Source organism: Odontomachus brunneus, unplaced genomic scaffold (genome assembly GCF_010583005.1).
Source record: "Odontomachus brunneus isolate Ranch 3 - 2012 unplaced genomic scaffold, Obru_v1 Obru_scaffold_102, whole genome shotgun sequence".
Lineage (NCBI taxonomy): Eukaryota > Metazoa > Arthropoda > Insecta > Hymenoptera > Formicidae > Odontomachus > Odontomachus brunneus.
This window is the reverse complement of record NW_022639552.1, coordinates 166,946-175,799: the sequence shown is the minus strand read 5'-3', so window position 1 is coordinate 175,799 and position 8,854 is coordinate 166,946. Positions and strand designations below refer to the sequence as shown.

The following is an 8,854-nucleotide window of genomic DNA, read 5'->3' as shown; positions in this document are numbered from 1 at the left end:
CACACACACACACACACACACACACACACACACACACACACATCATACATGCATACACGCGTCATCTCGCATCGGCCCGGTACAGCGCCACCCCGAATACCGGATGTGACGACACTCGCGCACTTGGCCCGACGCACTCTCGAGATGTCTGCCCTACCCTTCTCCGCCCCTCTTCGCGTTCTCGCTCGACCAGAGCGGTGCGACGCGACGCGACGCGCTCGAGAACGTTGCCTCCCTTTCTTCCCGCGCGTACAGTTCACCGTCGTCGACCCGCTATTTACTCTCTTAGTTTCGGCGCTGGCCAACCGCGGCGTTGGCCGCGTTCGCGCGTCGCAGAGCGTTCCGTCGTTGTTCGTTCGCTCGCTCGCTCGCTCGCTCTCATGCCGCAGTTGCACGCGGCTTCTCGCGCGTGCTACTGTTATTTACTGCGTGTCATGTATGTATCATTGTCTCTTTCTCTCTTTCTGCTCACTCTCTTACTCTCTCTGTCTCTCCCCTTTTCTCATTCTCTTCCTCTCTCTCTTTCTTCTCTATCTCACGCGCGCGCGCGCATCCTCCTTCGTCTCTCCGCGCATATCTGCCCTACGGCTAGTTCACGGCGTAGTTTCGCGAATACGCGCGTGCCGTTAACGTAAACGACGACGGAACAACAACGATGACGGCCGAGTCGTTGCACGAGCGCGAGAATAAATGACGCGTGACGAGAAGAAGAAAGGAGGGAGGAAGAGATAGAAGAGCCGAGAGATACTCATTCGCGGCCATTTTAATCGTACTTTGCGCTAAGTCGGGCCACCCAGTGTGTAATACGAGAGAGGCCGCGACACTGCGTGTGCCAACGTCGTCGCTGCCGCCAGTCGTCGTCATCGTCATCGTCGTTGTCGTCGTCGCCGTCATCACCACCGCCACCACCGCTGCCGTCGCCGCCGCCGCCGCCGCCGCTCTCTCTAGCCGACTCAAACTGCGTCTGTCGGTTGCGCTCCTCGCTTCTGCGCACGCGAGTCAGTCGTATCGCGCATCGGCCGTACACGGTTTTGCGTCTTTTCGCCGATCGCGCGCGGAATTCTCTCGCCACTGAAAATCCCCATAGTGAAAACGCACCACACGGCGCGGTGTGAAGACGTATAAAGTCACGCTGCATAGATCGCGACCGCGTGTGTGTACTTGCTTCCCGGGAAGATCGCGTTGTTGTCTCGCTCGGCGAAAATGAGGGGGACAGGCCGTCGGTTCCGACAAATGTTGCCGAGTTCTCGCGATGTGATAGTGCGGAGGAATAATGCGCGGCCACGGACACGCGCGTGTGACGATGCCGATCGCGAGGACGCGCCGAGGTATGGACGGGAGGGAATCGCGAGTTCAGAGGACCACCACAGCCGAAGCGGGCCACGTGAAAACGCTAGATAAAGGTAAGAGAGAATGCCGTCGTGAGCGCGCAATTGACGCGCATCGTCGTTGAATGCATGTCGGGAGTCAGCCGCGTTTTCGGTCGCACTCGCTCGGAGAAAGAGCGCGAAAGCGAGCGACCGCGACTGCCGGAGTTTTCCGCGCGACGTAGAGGCAACCGCGTGACACGGAATCTGCGCAGTAGATAGGCACGCCGTTGATCGCCAGTCGAGCGCCGCGAAACCCCGCGGCGTCGTCAGCGGCGGCGGCGGCGACGCCGTTCCTCTCGCTCGCTCGCCACAAACGGAGACGTACGTGGAGAAAAAAGAAAAACGGCTTACGTAGCTCCGTGAATTGCGGGTTCGTCTACTCTGAACTCACTGAAGGCTTGTCTACTATGTACACAGAGTAAGCCTGGCGTAAGGTGGAATAAGGAATGAAAAGAATTGATTTCGCTTACGATCTCTAATCTCCTTACACTGCAAATATTTCTTTTACTCAAGAGAGATACAAGGGAGTTAAAGGGAGAGAGAGCGAAATAGATTGCTTTTATTTCTTACTCCAACTTTTACGTCAAGCTTACTCCCGCATGTAGTGTAGACGAACCTTTAGCGAGTCGATTGTCATGCGACGTCAGGGGAACTTTCGCTGCACTTGGATCGTATCTAAACGTTCGATTTATACGATTCTCGGAGCACAAACGTCATCTGCGAAGAGATTCGAAATATCTAACTGTGCTCGAGATGATTCATTTTCAAGGGAATCGTATTTTCGTGACATATTCTCCTCGAAGCAAGCCGAATTACTCGTGAATTTCGGGAGCGTCGCGTCCCAGTTGCTTGGAAAGATAGCGTTTATTATGTTGGACATAGAGTCACTGATTCTGGGAAATATGTTTCTGCGGCTTCGAATATTCTATATTATGTCTTTAACTACCAAATCTTGCTATCTGGTGCGCATTGTACGGAATGCAAAGCGATGAGAAAATTCGATATAATAAATTCTCTCTATTGCCCTCTCTGTCGCATTGACTTCGAGAAATGCACTGCTGCAGTTACTTTAAATATTTTTCCAGTATAGCATTTTTACACAAAAAAAATGTCTGATCGAATTAACCAAGTTTCTGGTTAAATATAGAATGAATCTGAAAATTCCAGTTGGATTTAACTAGATACCGTGGTAATTTCAACCGAAATTTCTGTTTTATTCGTATTTTACCAGGAATAATTCAACCAATTCTTGTTTCGTCTATATTGAGAATACACTTGAAAATTCCCGAGTCGAAATTTTAATCCTATGTTGATGCTAAAGAAAGTAAAAAGAAGATTTTAATGCTAAAGAAAGTGAAATTTCGGACATTATCAGAGACAAAGTAGGAGTAAATTGTATCATTAGAATTAAACTTACTTTGCTGACTTAGCTTCTACTGCGTTGTAGAATTCAAAGTTTAATACAAGGCCAAAATTTCGACTTGGATTCACTCGTGGGATATCAAGTATATTTCTGTGAGATAAACTTTTACCTTCTTAATAATAATATCCTAGGACTATTCTGTTCCTTTGTTCAATCTCTCTAAAAAAATTAAAACTTTTATCCCACAAATAAATTACCTCCTTTTCTCACTGTATTACAATTATTCCTGTATGTACGATCCATGTTTCGACATTTTAATTTTTTCTTTGGAGGAATCAAACTCCTATCTGTATCTATGGTTCCGCGAGCGCGAGTATGCGATCATGTCACGAATACCCCTCGCGTTCTCCCGATCACCCCGTTCACACATTCGCGAAGTTCCTGACCACGAACGATGTGGGCGACACGGTGGCGCTTACATAATTCCCGACCGATAAGGTGGATAATGATAAGCAGCGTCGTCATCGTCGTCGTCGTCTCAGCAGCAGCAGTCGGCGGCGTCGTCGTCGTCGTCGTCGAGCGCGCACGGTTTCTCGAGCGGGCCAACGAGGAGCGGCGCCTCTATTTTCGAACACACGAGTCACACACTCATTGTGGTCCACCGACGCGACGGGTCCGAAAATGCCGGCGAACCGATAAAAATGGCACAAAGTGACGGGAAGGGGATTCACACTGCTGCAGTCGGCGTGCGCGACATCCGATATCCAATAGGAAAATTTGTTTTTTTTTCCTAGAGATCCCCCGACAAATGTCGTCATCAGCCGATGTCCCTAGTAAGGCAAGCCTTCCGATTGGGTATCGGAATATCGGACGTCGCATGTGGTCTGAGTATGGTCGGCCAGTTGAGCAATTGGAGCGCGCTTCTCCGCCGATCAGCCGTAAAAATAGGTTGCTCACGCGACGTTCGCTAGTAGATACGAGCCGCGTACACATTTACGCATGCCGCGAATGTCTCGCCGTCCCTTCTTCTTTTGTAGATACCTGTCCCCTGTTTAGGACACGGTACATCTTGCGGGATATCCGTGACACGCGCGCACGTAGTTTTATTCAGGCAGCCGCGGATGTTATTCGCACGCGAAGGATGTTGCAAGACACCCGAGCGTCGCAAATTATTGGGATAGATGTCAATCCGAGATCTTGATACCTCTTTCACCTACCGGTGTTGGACTTTTTGTCTTTGATTTACTTAGGATAGAGAGATTGATTTACTTGACCTGTCGTGTAATTTTTTATATATAAGGTGATTATTTAATATGCAAATATGCTAGGTACAAAGTGGAACACCCGAAGACTTGGTAAGGTGGCGTGCAAGTATGTGGATGCTTGATTAATGTGGTGCGTGAGTTTAGAATGAAATGAAATTTTAGTATATTGAATTAAGTATTGAATTAAGTATGGACGGTCAAATAGGCGAAATTTTATAGGAACAAACACGTAGATAATATATAAGCGAAGGCAAAATAAGTCATTAGATAGGAAAGCAGGATTCAGGACGGAGAAATGCAAAGCTAACAGAGGTTATGGCGTCATAAGGAACGTAGTTAGATAGTTAGGATAGTGTAGGTAATGCAAAGAAAATTATCGATAGAGAAAATGTTTAATAGGTATCAATAAAAGACAAAAATACACAAGGGATAGAGGGAGAAGAGGATACAAGAAATTAAAAGGAAAGGTTTGGTTATTGGATAAGATTAGGAAGCAAAATAAAGGTATACGGAAGAAAAATTACACACAAGAATTGATGGGACTGGTGTTGTGTATGTAAGACGATTGAAGTGCAAAAAATAAGAGATTGTAAAGTTTCTTCTTGGCGATGTAAGTTAAAGAAGACATGTAGGAAGTAAAGAAAAAAGCAGAGGAATCACTTTATGGAAGTAGTGGGAAGATATGGAAGACAATTCGGAGGAAAAGAAGATGATGAAAAAATAAGGATAGCTATGGAGGAATCTAATAGGAAGAAGAAATATAAAAGGATATACGTGTACAGTTGAAGGGGAGGACAGAGTTTGGAGTATTGTGTAAGAGAATGATATGATATCCGTTGAGTGAAAAATAGGATAGTGTCATTAGACATAAGACATAGATAGAGAGAAGATGTAGGTAATGTAAAGAGATGAAAATTAAGAAATTTAGCACACCTAAAGAAATATAATTTTATTCTTATCCTCTTATACGTAACCTCAAGAGAATTCTTCTAAAACCAAAAGAAAAATATCCTAACACCTAAAAAAAACAACTCTAGTGATAACATGCTATTTCCTGAAACCCCACACTTTAAGTGAACACTTTTACCAAAAGAGTATTCTTTTTCTAATGAAGTGAATTATTAATCGGAAATATATTAGATAATATCCTTTTGAATTTAAAAGAGGAATATATTCACTTCAAGCAGAATGTCCTCTTATTAGAAGATATTTCTGTTAAGAACAAGATTCGTACAGTACATAAAAGACGAAATTGTTTGAATTTTAAGAACATTTTTGTGCTTAGGATATTTCCTTTTGATTCTAGAAGAATCTTTTTAAGGCAGTGTATAAGAGGATTCCGCTAAAGATAAGATTATATTCTTTCGGTGTAACATACAGCATCTCATTATCATGTTCGATACTTAAGGATGAAAGGAAACTATTCTGTGTCTAAAAAAATAAAATCTAATGAGGATCAGCAGAGAGAGAGAGAGAGAGTGAGAAAGCGATGATGAGAGATGAATCGCGAAGGGCCGAGAAATCCGTGAAAAAAATGTAGATAGTGCTATTAAATAGAATAATCTTCTAAGTTGGGTGCCGACGTTGACCTGCACACGAACAGATATCCCTTGTCAACATACGAGCTATTTGAAAATTGGCCATGTCATCTAGCTGCCACCAACCGACGCCGACGACGCCCTCGTCATCGTCGTCTTTGTCGTCGTATAGATATCGTGAGATTCAGGACGCGAAATTCGACGACCGTATCGATCATCGACATTCACCAAGGTGAGCTACAGCGGAACAACGACGGGTAAGCGAGAGTTCCTCTACGAGCCGATGACCTCCGCGTCCAAGGACGCACTCGCGTTCCAGGAAGGCAAGGTCGCGTTTGCGAAATAACAAAGTTCTTCTTGGGGAGAATAAGGCGATCTTTGTCCCTCCTCTACACCCCGTTTTCATTTTTTTCTCGCGTATTGTATGTTCACAGCGTGTTTTTCTTCTGCTGCATTACTTTTGAATGACAGGATTTTTAGCCGATTTGGAATCGAGTTTTCATTAACGAAACCGATAATTTCAGTTAGAGGTGATTGAAAAAAGGGTCTTTACGAATTAAATCTCAGGAAACCAAGTAGATATCAAAACTATACTTTTCGAAAAGTTTGCTCCACAAACACGACTAGACTTGTCATTATCAAGAGATTATAAACAAACCCAAACCATGTTGCTATGGTAATTATTGGGTATTCGTCGATTAAAATCTTAGACTAAAATAATTGATAAATTAATAATCACATTTTATCAAAATCATCATATATAGCATTACAAGTACTCATCAATTGATGAAATTAATTACTAATCAAACTGATGTAATTGACTATGTATTGATTAATGATTAATTTCATCAATCGATTGAGCTATTCGTGATTACATACACGATTGATTGAGATTATTTATTTTTCGATTATTTTAGTCTAAAAAAATATTAATCGAATGATATCTTTCTCTGTGTACATCCATGTCTATAGCGTTTCTCTCTCCGCCTCGCTATGCACTCACTTATCCTAATTTTTTTTTTTTTTCAATTAATTTCTTAATAAATTTTGCGGAAGTCGCAGAACAGTAAAGGACTTTCTTGCACTTGACATCTCGCTCACGAATGTTGCCGTATTATTTCTCAGATTCCAGATACATATTATATGTGCAATTTTTCCTTAGGACCCACTCGGTACGCTGTTTGCAAAGAAGGAAATATTATAGTGTATCAAATCCATCGAGAAATTCGTACATTCCCTATGGAGGATAAGAATTTTACACATTTTGGTGGCGCGAATGTGCCCAATCTCATCTAATGCGCTTGCCTGTCTTTCCTTCCTCTATTTATTCACCCGGGACATCGTACATCTCGCGAAATCGAATCGACGCCGCCGCCTCGAGTCCCGAAAATCGGCGCGGACCTCGATAACGTGCTCGAAAGCGGACCGTGACTCATCGAGTTGCGACGCGACGCGAGAACGAATCATTCTCGGCGTGACGCCGAGATTCATTGCTCCGCGCAGGTTAGTAGTGTTAACCTTCGTACGCAAGAGAGAGAAAAGAAAGAGAGAGAGAGAGAGAGAGTGTGTGTCTCACGCGTAGTGAGGAGACGACACTGCGTGTCGTTAGCACGAAAACTTGGCGCGCTCACGCGGCATTCGCGATTTCGTGCATCGGTATCTTTCATTCGTCCGTGTTATCTCCAGCTGCTAATCCGGAAGCTTTTCTCATCGCAGTAACGAATGTTCGCGCGCGCGAGAGAGAGAGAGAGAGAGAGAGAGAGAGAGAGAGAGAGAGAGAGATACACGGATGTTGGTAGAGGGGATCAGACTTGGCATGGCGGACGGTTAAGATGGCGGCGCGGTAGAAGACACGTGAGCGATCTCGAGTCGTCGTCAGTCTTGAGAAGCATCAGCGATATCATGCGCGTTTTTCGGGCCATTTTCTCGCCGGACATCTGACGTGCGATTTCTTCATTCGCGATGGTGATCGTGATAATTGTCCAAACAAATGTGACGTCGGTTAGGCGTCCTTTAATAATCGCCCTGGCAAGCGTATGAAAAATGGCAATATAATTTGCGGAAAGCTAATGTTAATTCCAGGCGAAAATCATTTTGTGTAATTCAGCATTTTTCCATTATAAATTTACATGGGAAACTAATCAGTATTATTTTTTAATACTTCTCTCTAATTATGGCGTTTCTTTAATGTCGAGTTGTAATGTTTTGTCTGCTTTTATGTACGCACTGTTAGAGAAGAATATTTGAAAATTTATTCGCGGGATATGGAGTTTATCCACAGAGGTGAATGTTATTTCACAGAAATAAACTTTACTTTACAGAAATAAACTTTATGTCTCGCAAATAATGTTTCCTCAGTGCGAGCGTTTCTTTTTTCCTTAATTACGCACGTGTGCGTATAACTGAAAAAAGTCGGGACCTTACAGCAACATGATGAAAGAAATTCGCGATCTTATCATAACGATAAATATTTGCGGCAACATTGTTCGGCCCAGTCGCTTCGTTCTTCCCGTAACTCCGTAGTAGCTTCCGGATTCGTCGGCCACGGGGAGAGGTAACGATATTATGTGCTTAAGGGCGAATGCGAAAGGGGTGTGTCCGAGAGCGACGGACGTCGGAAGCTGTAATGGAACTTGATGGATGCTTTCGCGGAAAAGTCGATATGCGGCTAAAATAAATTAGCACCCCACGAGGGACTAAAATTGTAATATGCCATCGAACGGCCACGCGCTATCGTGCTCCCAACGACTCTATCTTGATTTCCCCTGTCGTGATAACGGCATGCGTTCGCCTACGTCGTCTACGTCATTGGAGGAGTTCACGTGTCTGAAAAATCGACGAGTGTTCCTTCGATCGGGAATTCTTTGGTTAATTTAGTCGCCCAAAATTCAAGTCATTATTTTTAATTTTTCTTCAATTAAAAGAATGGAGTCATTGAAATCATGAGAATAGAGGAATACATATTATTGTATAGAAAAGAAATTTTTTATATATTTTATTATTATATAGAGGGAGAAAATATATAGAATATTATTATATAGAAAATAGAATAATAACACGCCCGAGTCTTAGAAACGAAATTAGACGCACTAGATAATAAAATCAAGCCTGCCCGCCCGTATTGTCGCGCTTTACTCTCGCAATTATCAGCAAACCCTTCGCTTCTAAGATAATCACCGGTATCCTCGTGAAAGCAGCCTCCGCTGGCGTCACCGTTGCTCGCGAACAATTTGGCAAAATCGGAAATCGGCGAATCGAAACGGGCGGAGGGGAAAGAGAGAGAGAGAGAGAGAGAGAGAGAGAGAGAGAGAGAGAGAG

The 8,854-nt window shown here is 44.0% G+C and overlaps 1 protein-coding gene across 7 annotated transcripts in view; it reads left to right on the top strand.

Annotated features, from left to right (window-relative positions):
- The window catches only part of LOC116848923 (serine/threonine-protein phosphatase 4 regulatory subunit 1-like), a 183,521-nt gene that overhangs the window by 78,711 nt on the left and 95,956 nt on the right, over window positions 1–8,854 (top strand). Inside the window, exon 1 of one of the 7 annotated variants that reach the window (XM_032825531.1) lies at window positions 334–1,403. The exons of the other annotated variants lie outside the window; for them this stretch is intronic. The gene's annotated coding sequence lies outside the window, so the exon portion shown is untranslated. Of the gene's footprint in view, window positions 1–333; window positions 1,404–8,854 lie in introns of those variants that run through there. 7 annotated transcript variants of the gene reach the window in all.